Below are 14,429 nucleotides of genomic sequence, written 5' to 3' on the forward strand. Positions count from 1 at the left end.
GGAAATATTCTGCAGTAAAAATCCCCATACATGTAATAGTGTTTTTTGCACTTTTTCTTAAATTTCTTCCAAACTGTTCTGCAACATACGTCGCAGATTTTGGCACATTCTGGTTTGGGGATACCTGGTTTGTCCTTGTCAGAAAACTTTCCTGACACAAGGGTACAACAGAAATGGCGACATGACCACTGAAAATGAAAATTATAAACAACAAAACATTTTGGCTACAAACACAAAAGGCAACAAAAATAAAATATATAAAAACGATCATCAATCTAAAATCATATAACAGCTATTTAAAATCGAAACAACAAATGCTAATAGGCAATCAAAATTATAAACAAGATTATACGATGATGACATATAGTCCCTCCCATAAGAATCTAGCCATCATGTTAATCGAATAATTGTCAATAATCTAAATCTATTGATTTGCAATATAATGAATATAAAACTTAGAATCGCAGTAAATCACAGTCATCCATTGCCCAGCCTCTACATATCAGTTTGATTGCCTGCATCTGTCTTCAGCAGTTGTAGGTCTGCCATCGTCTAGGCTGCAATTTGTATATCCTCGCCTGACTGCCGCTCTCTCGCGAAGGTAGGTATGTGACGTCAGTAACTCCTCTTGGCAGTCTTGGCCGTAAATCGTACTCTCCCACCTGACTGCTGCACTCCCTTGATGGCACATCTGTAGGGTCGGTGCCTCCTCTAGGTTCACATGCTCCTCTGGTTTTGTCATGCATATGGTGCAAGTTCTGCTCCAGAAACCTGACAAAACCTATGAGGCAGCAGAAGTTTGTAGGACTATGAAGGGTCCTTATCTTCCAGGATAAGGTATAAGACACTGGCACCTTACCAAAGTGGAACTGAGCCTTCTTTAGACACTGCGTTGCCCAGTGCCGGAGAGATCCATAAGCTCCCCAATTACAAGCAGAGTGAGTTATGCATTTCAACCATTCTAAATATATGAAGAAGCATTAGAAGCTGTAGGATATTTAGATACTCTTTCAGATTCCTGAATAGAAGATGTAGATATATGCCAATTAGCCGCTAATGAACCTATGAACATCACGGATGAAGGGGATATTGTTTGAAACGGTCTAGTGACAACAGTTCAAACTGATTGAAATGGTAGATATAATCAGAAACGAGGATGAAATGTGTAGAAACTCCCAAAGTGTGCTCTTCAAAAGATTTAGGGCAGAAAACAGGAACAAAAGGCAAGTGCAACGCTTATGTGAAAATTTTCGAAAAAAGGCATAAGGTTTTAAGCGATCCAAACAAAAACTATTGCATGGGATAAAAAACATTCTTTCAACAACCCGATCAACTTCAAAACAAAGCTGATGGCTGCTGAACAGAAGTGAAATCTTCAACCAAGTATGTTCTGCGAACCAGCCCCGTAGTCAGAAATTTTGTTTGGGGGTGGAGGAACAAAAGTGGTAGAACAATAGATTTGCCCATCCTTTCTCCTTTTTTCTGTCATTTTCCCACATTCTGGGGGGGGGGGGGGGAAAGGTCCCCACTACGGCTACCCTCTATAGGTGCTGTTCCCCAGTGATGATGGCAGTCATTGATGTGATGACATCGGGAAAGCTCAGGGAAAACCCAAAAAATTTTGATCTAAAAGAAATAAAAAACTTTCTTCCAAATCTAATTTTCCGCTACAATCAGGAGAAATTTTTAACAAATCCAGAGAGCCAGAAGAATGGCAAAAAATATAGAAAGTTGGCATGTCTGGATGGCCATTATATTGCGTCTGCGACATAAGAACAGTGTGTGGTTTGTCAAAAAAACACAATATGTAATTGCTACGAATGTGATAAATTTGACCATTTATAGCTCAGTTTCGCCCATATATGATGGGTGCCATAAAAAATAAATTACCATATTTTAATGTGTATAAGGAACCCCCTGATTTTTTAGGCTAAGTTTCGGAAAAAAGTTTAAAATATATATCTGTAATACTATCCATACAGTAAAACTTCAATCAACTTTAACCATCACTATTCAGACCACGGCTGTGACGGATAACCGAATACATGAATAACAGAAATATCTTAATGTAGGCCTATATGTGCTGTAACATGATTTCACTGCAGGCTTGAGAGAAGAAAATGAAAATTAAATCCTTTAAAAGTGAATAATACATACATATTGTATTTAATTTTACAAAAAGATTAATATTAACTTCAATATAAAGTCAGACCAGGCTATGGCGATATTGTAAATATCGTCTTTTATGTTGAATTCCTTCTGAAATTCCTTGACAGTCATGCCATCATCAGATGAAACCAAGTCTTCGATATAAAATCTTTTCTGTAACGTCCCTTCGTATTTTCAATTATGCTCTGGTGCACAGGCTAGATGTAAGTGGAGTTGTATTTGCTGGGAGAACAAGGCATGTTATTTTGCCGTCATCACTTAAGTTCACATTTAAAGGGTGTGTCTGGGCATTGTCCATTAATAGCAGTGATTCCTGTGGCAACTGCTTTTCGGCGATATGAGCTCTAACTTGAAGCACAAAAATGTTGCGGAACCATTTTTCAAAAACAATTTGGTCCATTCAAACACTTTTTTGGGTATGATAGCTCACAGGCAATGCGTTCATATTTAAATTTTTGAAAGCAGGTGGTTTTTGGATTTACCAATTACAAGCAGGAGAAATCTATGATTGTCGGTGGTATTTGAGCAGACCGTAGCAGTGACCCGATCTTTTTGGACTCAAAACTAGGGGTTGTTTTTCCCGTATTTTTTTAAAGATGATGAGGGATAACAGGAACTGGCAGTTAAACGAGTGATGGTTAATCAAAGTTTCACTGTATCAGAAATCCCCTCCTATTTTTGAGGCCCAACTTTTGGCAAAAAGGATATCTTATACACATTAACATACGGTAAATGAAAATAAGTGTTACGAGATTAAAAAACCTATAAATTATTATCAGCGTTGTAATGTCAACTTTCTTAACAATTATCAACATTTTTTAATATAAGCAATATATTACTGATCGAAACTATCATCCTAAACTGAAATTTGAGCTAAATTTAAATAATTCATTGACGATTTGGCATATTTGCCAATACGAGCTGGGGGATTACGTAATCATTGGTAAATAGGAAAAACAATATTTATTAAACATACAAAAATGGTTGGTAACTACACATAATAGCTGGCAATTATGCATAATAACCTGATTCATCAAATTTCCATAACAAATATAGCGGTTGTTTTAATTAGGAAAAATTACTGTGGAGGTCGGTATCTTTTTTTGGGGGGAAATGACATCACCAAGTGTGTGTGTGTGCGGGCATCCTCCTTTCTCAGTTTCTGAATCTGGTAGCCCTACATTTATGGGACATTGTAAAAAACTGAGAAAAAACTTTTCAAAGTTGATTTATGTCCCCAAAGCAGAATGTTTAGCACTGTTCTGCTACGAGCCCTCGGATGACTGTAATAGTGGTTTTTTGCACTTTTTCTTAAAATTCTTTCAAACTGTTGTGCAGTAGTGCTAACTGTTCTGCGATGTATATCACAGATGTTGGCACATTCTGTTTTGAGGATTTATGTACAGGCATGTGAAATGACTTCGAATTCCAAATTTCAAAACAATAAGTAACTTTGTTCATGGTTCAGCCCTTAAACGGTTAATGGAATGTATGTCACAAATGCTGCTGACGAGCCATACCATATCAAATATCTGGAATTTCGGAAAAAGGGGACACAAAAATTTGATTCACACATCCCATGAGCTGCAGTCTGCAGTAGTACACAATAAGCCCCCTGCAGCAGTCGAGTGGTCATTGTGATGGACTTGCATAGCGAAGACCCAAATTCGAACCCTACCGTTGCCACAGTGGTGGTTGGGCTTAAGTAGGTTTTCTGCGCTTCTTAACTTCAAAGCGTGAATGCTAGCTGATCTCCCCATTTAAAAAGTTTCGTCACGGAAAGCAGCAGGCATATAACGGTACAATTATTCAATCATTACACTTCACTCGTAGTTAGAAAATTTGATGGCAGGTGCAGCGCTACACACAACAAGCATTACTCAGAAACATACTACCCATTAGATTCACAACATGTACACACACATTCCAACATATACCAATTCATTAGAAGTTCTGCAGAGGAATATGGACGAGGTGCGTATGTGGTTCAGTAATAGTAACAGACAATGAAAGCGAAATAACCTGGTCATGAACTAGTAAACTGATCAGTCTTTCAATGAACCTTTGGATCGAACACATTTTTTTAGAAATAATTTTTCATTTGATTCACAGGGATACCAGTGACTGATGGTGGGGGGACCCAGACCGCAACCAAATATTAGTCAGCAGGGGGTGCTTATAAACAAACCCCACATCCCTAGCTACATTATAGAAATTTATTACATCATGATTGGCCGAAATGAGTGATGAACCATTACATTACTCAGTGAAATTTTTGCTGGTGGCGTTTAACAATAGATGTAATTAATTGAGCTTGAATCCAACATCCACAGTTGGAGTAATAGTTACAGTACAGGACACGCATACCGTTGTGAGTTTGATTCCCTTGCAAACCCGTTCAAGATTTCCCCACTCCATCGTTCCATCTTTGCGGTCATTTACTGATTCACTAAAAAATTCTTTTATTTTTTTTTTCTGATTCAATTAAATGCAGTTCAGGTGCATCAAGAGGACAATAATAATGGCTCACAAGAAGCTGGGCCCAGCTTTAATTTGTTGATTCAGTAAGAGATGCTTTAATTTTTCATTAATGAACTTCAGAAATGTAATTTAGTTTCACCAAAAACTCTGCCCTTTGTGGCGTTTTGTTATCTTTCTTGCTCGCAGTAACCAATCACCGGCATGCTAATGCCTCTTGTGTTACTAAGGATGTAGGGAATTGTAATTACACAGCCGGAGCAAGCACGCACTTTCGTGCCGCCTCGTAATATTGAAGGGTAGGTTAAAGGGCAAAATTTACGCCCCCTCCCCTCTCTGGTCGGGCTCCTGGGGCACCAGACCCACCTGCTCCACCCACCCCCAACCCCAATTGTGGCCCTGGAAGGACCACACTTCAATTTTTGAGAGGGACAGACTTTCACTAAAAAAAGACCCAGATTTTGCCACTAACCTGGGTCGAGATGAATTAGAGTACAGCAGCAATTCTGAGTGTGCACTTTGTGTAAGAATCCCTTCAGCCGAGTACATTAAAACTTTGACTAACCATCACTTGTTTAACCGTCAGCTTCTGGTATCTGTCATCGTCTAAAAAAACAGGAAAAAGCAGTCCCAGGTTTTAAGGTCCAAAAAGATCGGATCACTGCTAAGGTCTGTGCAAATGCCACCAGCAATCATAGATTGGTCCTGCTGGTAATTGGTAAATCCAAACAATCATGTGCTTTAAAAAATTTAAGTACGACCCTGTGAACCAAAAAAAAAAACCACTTCGATGGACCAAGCTATTTTTAATAATGGTTCCACAACATTTTCGTGCTAAAAGTTAGAGCTCATATAGCTGAAAATAAATTGCTGTAAAAAGCAGTGATATTTATGGACAATGCTCCGACACACCCCCTTAAACGTGAACTCAAAAGTGATGACAGCAAAATAACATCTTTTTCCCCAGCAACTCCACTTACCCATAATTGAAAATACAAAGGGACGTTACAGAACAGCTTTTATCGAAGTCTTGCTTTTTCACCAGATAATGCCACAACTGTCAAAGAATTACGCAAGCGATACAACATAAAAGATGATATTTACAATATCACCACTGCCTGGGCTGACCTTATACTAAAGTTAATATTGATCGTTTCATAAAACTAAATATAATATGTATGCATTATCAGCCACCTCGTTGGGCATTTTGCCTGTTGTGGCGTTATATTTGTATTATTCACTGTTAAAGGATTTCATTTTCTTCCCAAGACAGCAGTGAAATCATATTACTCATTGGCGGAGATAGACTTGGAAGTCTGGGGGGGGGGCGTGATATCTATACATATATACATTAGATCAGGCGACTCCACCTTTGACACTGGGGGGCATTATCCCCCATATCTCCGCCCATGATCTTACTGCACATATGTATTAAGGAAGTTCTGTTATCCGTCCTGGTCTGGACAGTGACGGTCAATCGAAGTTTTACTGTAGATCATATGTACTGCTTCTACTCATATTTCTATGTATGATACTTTCAAGCACATTACACTACAAAGCTTCGAGCGTACTAATCATAACCAAAACAGTATAACCAGGGTCATAGCGTGCTTTCTTGGGGGGTCCCCTAGGGCAGACTTTTACTTGCCCTCCCTTCCTGAGAGAAATTTTCGTGAAAGGGGGCCCCCCATTCGGCTAGGGGCACTGACAAGCCTTTAAATTGCAAGCACCCATGTGAAATATTTAAAACATTTACAATCACAAACACAAAAACAGTTCTATATCGACACACAATATCAATAAAATCGGTGAATAAATTTTAATTAACAGTGATTGTCTCGCTCTTCGGTGATCTTATTTCTAGCGAGCTATATAAACACGGATCATTTGAACATGAATGTGAAATCACTATTAGTGAATTGCTTCATTCAATGAATTTTACAATGAAATGAATCACAGTCCAAATTATTATTGAATCAACTGAGTGAGAGAAAGATTGACATATATATACCTGTGGAGGAATAATTATAGCGGGGGGGGGGGCGGAGTTATCGCCTCATTTTCGGATAAATCAGCGACGCACGAACTCACGAAAAACGGCCATAAGTTTTCAAAACAATTAAACACCAGCCGCCATTAAAAAAGCGCATATTTCTCAAGTGTTGCCACACCTCGAATTCTAAATCACGGTGAATTCCAACATACTTTGCACTTTGGATTCTAATTTATTGTCGCCATCTATTATCGCGAACCGGAAAACTTTGTTTGAAGTGCGGCAGATGCCGAATAATCACAGCTTTTTGCTGCCATCTATCTAGCAATTTGAGAACTTCATTTGGTATAGCAAACAGGAAAATAGGTCTCGTGCTGCCTTCTATCATTCAGAAAGCAAACAAAAAAACTTGTTCTGTTTCTAAACTATAGATGGCAGGAAAATAGTGGGATAAAGTATTCATCTTGTTCTGGTCAAAGCCGTTTATATATGATATGTCAACAAACATGGTGGCCCGCATGTTTCATATGCAGAGTGGCCCTGATGGGATGATATTGCTGACACATGCTGCCATCGATGTAACAATCTCTCCCTAAAAAAAGCGCCAGTTGGAAAAAACTTGCCAAATGTTATCCAGATAATCGGCAAGTATAAAATGATCGATGAACTTCCAATTTATATAGTTAGCAATGTAAATATGGTCGACTTTGACTTATTCTAGTTTCGATAGCTATACGGCATGGATCTACATAATTTCATAGTGTGAAATTTCGCGATGATGGGTGGAAAGCTGCCATCTAGTTTTGTATGGATGATACTAGATGCGCACTCTATTTTCTTTTTTAATAATAAATATTAGATGGCAGCAGCTGTTCCGTGATTAGTTTAATTTTTTTTTTTTGTGTTGATGTTTTCCAGTCTGTAGGATAGATTCCTCGAATGTCTAGAAGTTAAATTAATATTCAAAAACTCTGAGCGAAAAGAAATTGTTGCGCAGCCCCATGATTAAGTTGCTTCAAGTTAAAACAGCATGTATTCAAGGGTGACTAACCCAACATCTTGGGGGGAAGAGGGAGGTGTCATGTGTTTTCTTTGCGCGAGAAGAAAGATTTCCATAATAAGCCCTTAAAGATCTTCACACTTGAGTAAGACCGGGCCTCAAAATTTAAATTTTTTTCTTTTTTTAATCCGATTATAAAAGATTTTCATTTTCTCAACAAATTTTTATGCCTTAAATTTATTTATCGTGAATTTTTTTTTTGCCTTGAATTTATTATGCTTTCACATTATGCCTTTCCATTATCATTCTTTTGTGGCAATGAGTGGATACTCCACCCCTCCAACATCAAGATGTGGGCGCGCGTCATCTAACGTATATACAGGGAACCGGGGATGCTCGAACATCCATATTTTGTGTCATGCTTCAGAGCTCCATCAGAATTAATTCAGAAATCAATGTTTCCTACGTAAAACTCGAGTCGAGCAACCACAGGTCTGAAACACTTCCGACGCCCCTGATAAGCCCGATTATATACAAATTCATTTCACAACATATGAATAGAACCAACCATAATCCTATAACGCAGGATGTCCACAGCACACTATCTTGGACACCGTAGTTGGTGTCCAATATAAACTGCTTTTACTGTAAAGTCTCAACTTTTTATTTTTTCTCCTTTGTAACAGTAAGTATAGTAAGTAAAACAACAAGTTGCAACTTTAGAAAGAGCTTCTGCTGCCCATACGTCTCGTTTAAACCAGAGGCGACAAGCTGGCCAGCAATTATTGTTTGTTCTCTGAGAGTTGGAAATATGAAACCAGGAGGCCTCGAAGACAAAGTCCTCCTTCATGCGAAAATATTTTCGGCGTGTGAGTAGGGACGTCTTAAGAGCACCATGGGTCCCCGGGACAAGTGATTTCTCTTCCACACCTTGCTAAAAACACTTTCCTTCAAACTTGAATGCTTACTCTCGAAAATTTTAACCAGATCTCGTTTTCGTGAACCTCCTTATCCCGTCTTCCCGCGTGGGCGTTAAGATGGCGCTACGTATGAGCTGTAGCTTTCAAGGATAGAGAGAAATAGGAAGCATTGGCTGGTATCGTCACTCACTCAATAGTTTAATTATAGCGTCATCTTCGAATCGAATGCTTTAGCAGATGTTTCTTCAGCTAGAGTTCTTTGAACTCGACTCATTCGCCATCTTTGAGCAAAAGTGTGACGTCAGTATCATAGCTATAGACAATAACTGTCTTCCCACCTTAAGGCGACTTTAAAATACAGAGCAGACTCCTCGCTCTCCATCATAGAATGACAAAACCAGTTTTCTGTTCAAAGTGACGTCTAATCGTTGAAAACAATAAGGATAACCTATAATCAACGGAAAGAACTCTCGTCCTAAGGATCCAGATTTGAACCCCGTTGACGGCACAGTGGTGGTCGGCTGAAGTTGGTTTTCTTCTGTTTTCGAGGAGCAAATGCGAGCCGGTCTCTCCGCAGAGAGCATGCAGGCCTACAACACAATACTGACAAAACATGAAAATTCAAGAATTTCCATCTTTACTTCAGAAAATGAGAGCCAGATGGCGGCATGAACACAAAACACGCGCAACTCGTAACATAAATACGTTAGGGCCAAGCATACACTCAGAACACACATGACATGGGGAATGTGTCAGAGGTGCATGTTCGGTCAAGTAGTAGTCACCGGAAAGATCCAGACCGACTCGTCATCCGCCATTACTGCGACGTCATTGTTATTGCTACAGCCAATAGTTGTCTTTTATGCCTTTTTCTTTTTAACGATCAGGCTGTCACTTCGAACAGAAAACTGGTCTTCCCGCCCTCTATGACCCTTGAAACCTAAGCGTCCTAAATAAGGAAGCCTAAGCTGGAAGTATAAGCCTAATCATAAGGTTCAGCCATTGGCTGAAGGGATAATATTGACGTCACACTTTGCACAAGTATGGCGGTTTGCATGGCCTGGGATTTCCAGTAGCTCTATCTATAGCCACTAGAATAAGCCCTTATCAAGTCGCATTAGCTCTATCCATCCTGATAGTTTTTGAACGATTTGCCGTCACTCAGAGAGAGGGGAAAATCCAGTTTTTTGTTCAAAGATAAAGGCCTAGCCTCTTCGCTCCGAACAGTTACACGTATGTGTACATACTCATTTTTAACGATTTCAAATGGTTGTTAATGGTTTTTTTCCAAGTTAAGAATAAAGGTATATATATGTGCACGTGCAACTCAACTCGTCCTAGTAAAGATATTGACCTAAATTATTCATTTTTTTCCTCTTTTGCATGGGCATTTCGACATACAACAAACACAAATCAATCCAAAAAAAAAAACTTTTTTACAGTCAGTTTTGGATCAGGTGCAAAGAGGATATGGATATTTATATCCTTTATAGGCGCCTTACCTCTGGCTGCCTCTGCCGCAGAATTGTCAACAAGATGAAGAAGTCGTACTTATTCCTTCCATAGGTGGAGATAGACGTGAAAGTCTGGGGGGGGGGGGGGAAGCCATGATGATGTCAATTCACATATACGAATATACATTAGATCTGTAGGTTCCACCTTAGACGCTGGGGGGAGGGCTATCTCCGCCCATGTTTCACATAAGAAGATAGCTCTCAAATGATTTCTTTCTTGCTTAGAGCAGGGATATTAAACCTTTTCACTATATAGCTTCCAAGGGTCATCTGTTGAACTATTTATAAACATGCTAATTATTTCTCGCCGCCATCTATTCTACTTCATCTATCTTCGGCAATAGATTTGGCATCATCCAAATCTCACTTCATCGAGTCGCGTTTTGACTTTTGTTTCAAGTTTATTGAGTATCATAAATTTGAGAACTCTATTTTTTTTCAAAGGGGTTCCTAATCCGGGGGTGAGAAAAGAAAATAGCAGGAAAATTTAGAAAGAATATTTTGTCGCGAAATTCAAATTATGATTGCATTGGATAAAACTGCTTGTGACAATTATTAAGTATTATACTCAGTGCCGTCTTAAGGTATGGAGACACGCGGGCACGGCCTCGCAAAAATTAAGATCTATTTGAAATTTCCGAGAATTTACCTGGTACAGCCTCAGAAAAATTACTTAGCCCGGGGGCCCATGATGCTCTTAAGACGGCTCTGATTATACTAAATTATACTTTAATAACTTTTTCCTTAACAGAAAATATGATCAAATAAAGCGGGGGCTGGAGTCAAAAAATTCAATGGAATTTCAGTAATTTTGGCTCACCAATAATTATTAATCATGTACAACTGAAAAAGTTTTTCCCAGAAAAGTTTAATCATTTATCATTATTCATTGCGTAAATTTTTCGAATCAATAACACTATGTAAATAATCAATACGCATTTACATAGACAAGATAACATCCATTTACCAGATAAGGAAAACTGATTAGGAAATCGTGATGATTTTTTTGCTCCACCAAGATACATGAAATCAATAGGCTCTCTGGGTATTATGCAGAGGTGAACAGGAATAAAGTGTTGCTTCTCTCCACCGAAAATCGAATCCGGGACCTCTTGCATACAGGGCAAGCGCACTTACCATTATACCATAATGTTTTAGGGGGAAAAGGATTGTCTCTCTATGGTATAAGTATAATGGTAAGTGCGCTTGCCCGGTATGCAAGAGGTTCTAGGTTCGTTTCCCGGAGGAGAGAAACAAAACTTTTTTCCTGTTCACCTCGGCATAATATCCAGAAAGCCTATTGATTTCATGATTGAACAAATATCAAATACAGTGTTATGACTTTCACAACAAGCGCCATTATTTCTGAAATGATGTAAAGCTGACGAAAAACTGTAACGCCAATACATACGCGGTGTTGCAAGTTGCAGAAATTGTCATAGGACATGGTATCGCTGACCACGTTTAGTCGGTGAAAATCGCAAAAATACTTGAGGGGTGTGGCGTCGAGTGGGACAAAAGGTCAATAATAAGTAGAAAAACCATTTACTTCAGAGCATGATTGCAATACAGCCTGTGCAGCACAGTTCAATGTCAGAAAGATCGCGAAGAGAAATTATTACAGTTGTTCGAAGTTATTATTGTACTTTATTTTGTACACAACAGGCACAAATGCTGTCAAATAAATGTTTTTTTCTACTTATCATTGGCCTTTTTGTCCCACTCGACGTCACACCCTTCATAAGTATTTTTGCGATTCTCACCGACTAAACGTAGTTTGCGATACTATGTTTTATGGCAATTTTTTTCCCTCTTGATGCCTACTATCACCCTTCTGAGTTTATCGCCACTTCAAGGTAACATCCTGTATACGTCGCATAAACCATGGGTTCTCAAACTGTGCGCCGCGGAGTGGTGACCCTGACAAATGTTTTTTTTTTTTTGAAAATATCCTTTGTTAAACAGTTCTGGGGAGCCGGCGGAGCTTGCGGATAAGCATTGAATAAGGAAAAGGGGCGCCGAGGGTGGAAAAAATTTCAAACCCCCCCCTGGTATAGACTAGAAACAAATAGTGTTGATTTCATCGAAAGACCATATTTCGTCTATGATACGTCGACATTAATCATTAAATCTTTTTTGCTTTTCTTACCATTCACTCGTTAATGCTATTTTGAAGAGGGAAAAAAAAGTGACACTTACCGACTGCTTCTACTTTCAAGGTCATCTCAACAAAAACAGTTACAGTAAACAACCACTAAAATAAGTCAGATTTCAAAATACTCTCAAACCAGTACTGATGAGAAGGGGGGGGGAGAAATTCATTGAGAATACACACCAAAATAATGATTTTGTAGCGTGAAAATATAATGTTATTTTCATTTTTTCTCATTTCCAGAACATTCTGGGAGCCAAAAATGTGTAAGCAAGTTTTATTTTAGCTTCTACGCTATACAGTGATATCGTTATCACGTTAGAGAGATGACCTTTTTCAGAGAAGAGAAACGCATTTTTATGTTATTCACACATCATGACATCATTCGAGGATTGATTTACTGACCTATTATGTATAAATCCGTGAATGTTTATGGTTGTTTCTTCACCGCAACGGCTACATTTTTACGAGTCACTCTCCTCATAGTACTACACAGACACATTCTCTATGATGCCATTAATGAAGAAATTTTAAAATTTCATTTTTCAGTGTTTGTTATCGCAACAGGCCTACAACGATTAATTATTCAATCATTAAATTTCACTCATAGTTAGAAAAACTGGTGGAAGATGGCAGCACTACACATAACAAGCATTACACAGAAAGAAACTTCACATCAGGTTTCACTACACGTACACGCACATTCCCGCCATGTACCAATTCGTTAGAGGTTCCGCAAAGGAATATGGACGAGGTGCATGTCTGGGTTCAGTAGTAGTGGTGTTTGTTATAGCCCCATGTAAGTGTGTACAGAAACATGCCCTCGCCTCTTGTTAATGCAAGATGTACTGAAAACCGACTGCTTATGCAGAGATACTGTGATTTCTGGAAAATAAAATTTACCTCTTACTTCAGGGACACGAACCTACGCCCAAGCGCATTCCGGACGAGTGCGCTACCAGTACGCTATTGAAGCAGATATAATATTTGTGTCCCGGAGAGGTGAATTTTTCTTTAAAAAATCATAATTTGTAGTTTAAATAATAGCCGTTTTTTTATTATCTTGTAAAAACAAATGGAAAGAACATCTTTTCCTACCTATATGCTGCCATCTGGTGGCTTTGATGTCATTTACGAGGTTATGCATTTAGCTGATTGGTATCACCATACACCGCAGGATCCCGTCATATATGCTCTAAATAGAGAAGGAATATTTTATCTGCTTCTATAGCGTAGTGGTAGCGCACTCATTCGAAATGCGAGGGGGCGTAGGTTCGTGTCCCCGAAGTGACAGAGATAAATTTTCCTTTCCAAAAATCACAGTATCTCTCAGCCCCGTCATCTCCCCCCCCCCCTCTCCCGGCTCTTGAAAATACACTAAAAATGGTATATATAAACACAACATGTATACACAAATATATATACATACATTAAGTGCATGTGCTTTGCCCCGCCCCCCCCCCTGGAAAAAGTTGAAATGACGGCCCTGGTATCTCTACATAAACAGCAGTTTTCAGTATATCTTGTACAAAATGCAAATTTCAGTGTTTTCAATTTTATTAATCAATTAATACTGGAAATTGGATTGAGGCCAATGTTTCGCACTATTTCAGATATTCTGTGTAGGATTACAAATCACAACCAAACTTAAATGTAGTTATTTTACAAAATGTTAAAAAACAAAAATATCATCGCGTATTACGGAGTGCTAATTTTAAACCGCATTTGTGTTTACTTTTGGATGATAACCGAACACGTTCTCGAGATTTCGACCGATTGCTTTCACTGGTTTTCTTTTCTACAGAATTCTAATCTCTATGTTATCAATTGACAAACAATCAAATCATCGCCCGAATGAAACGAAATGGAATTACCTACTGGTATTCATACCGACTTTGATAACTTTTATCAACTGAAGATCAGGGCCGTAGCGTGCCTTCTCGGGACAGACTTTTTCTTGGGGCATCATTGAAAGGAATATTATTTAAAAGAAGTGTGTGTACATTTTCTGTGGGAGCCCTATTTGGCTTGGGCTCTGGGGCTCTCGTAGTTACGGGCTTATTACGTTTACTTAAAGATGCATCAAGTCCTCAGAACGTTTCAGACATTCACTGAAGTTTAGATGAAATCGAAACAAAAGATCAACAACAAATATGGAACCGACTTTTTTCATCTACGGCATCACCCCCCTCTTCAGAAATTT

The 14,429-nt window shown here is 38.7% G+C and overlaps 1 protein-coding gene across 2 annotated transcripts in view; it reads right to left on the reverse strand.

The window, feature by feature from the left end:
* LOC149064948 (phosphatase and actin regulator 2-like) overlaps positions 1-12,557 on the reverse strand; it is a 139,868-nt gene extending 127,311 nt beyond the window's left edge. Inside the window, exon 1 of one of the 2 annotated variants that reach the window (XM_089255519.1) lies at positions 6,659-6,808. The gene's annotated coding sequence lies outside the window, so the exon portion shown is untranslated. Of the gene's footprint in view, positions 1-6,658; positions 6,809-12,273 lie in introns of those variants that run through there. The other variant, XM_089255520.1, reaches the window with a different exon arrangement.
* Positions 12,558-14,429: the final 1,872 nt, after the last annotated feature.

This window comes from Pholcus phalangioides, unplaced genomic scaffold (genome assembly GCF_987345545.1).
Source record: "Pholcus phalangioides strain wild (caught in Gottingen) unplaced genomic scaffold, Ppha-v1.0 ptg000042l_1, whole genome shotgun sequence".
Taxonomy (NCBI): domain Eukaryota; kingdom Metazoa; phylum Arthropoda; class Arachnida; order Araneae; family Pholcidae; genus Pholcus; species Pholcus phalangioides.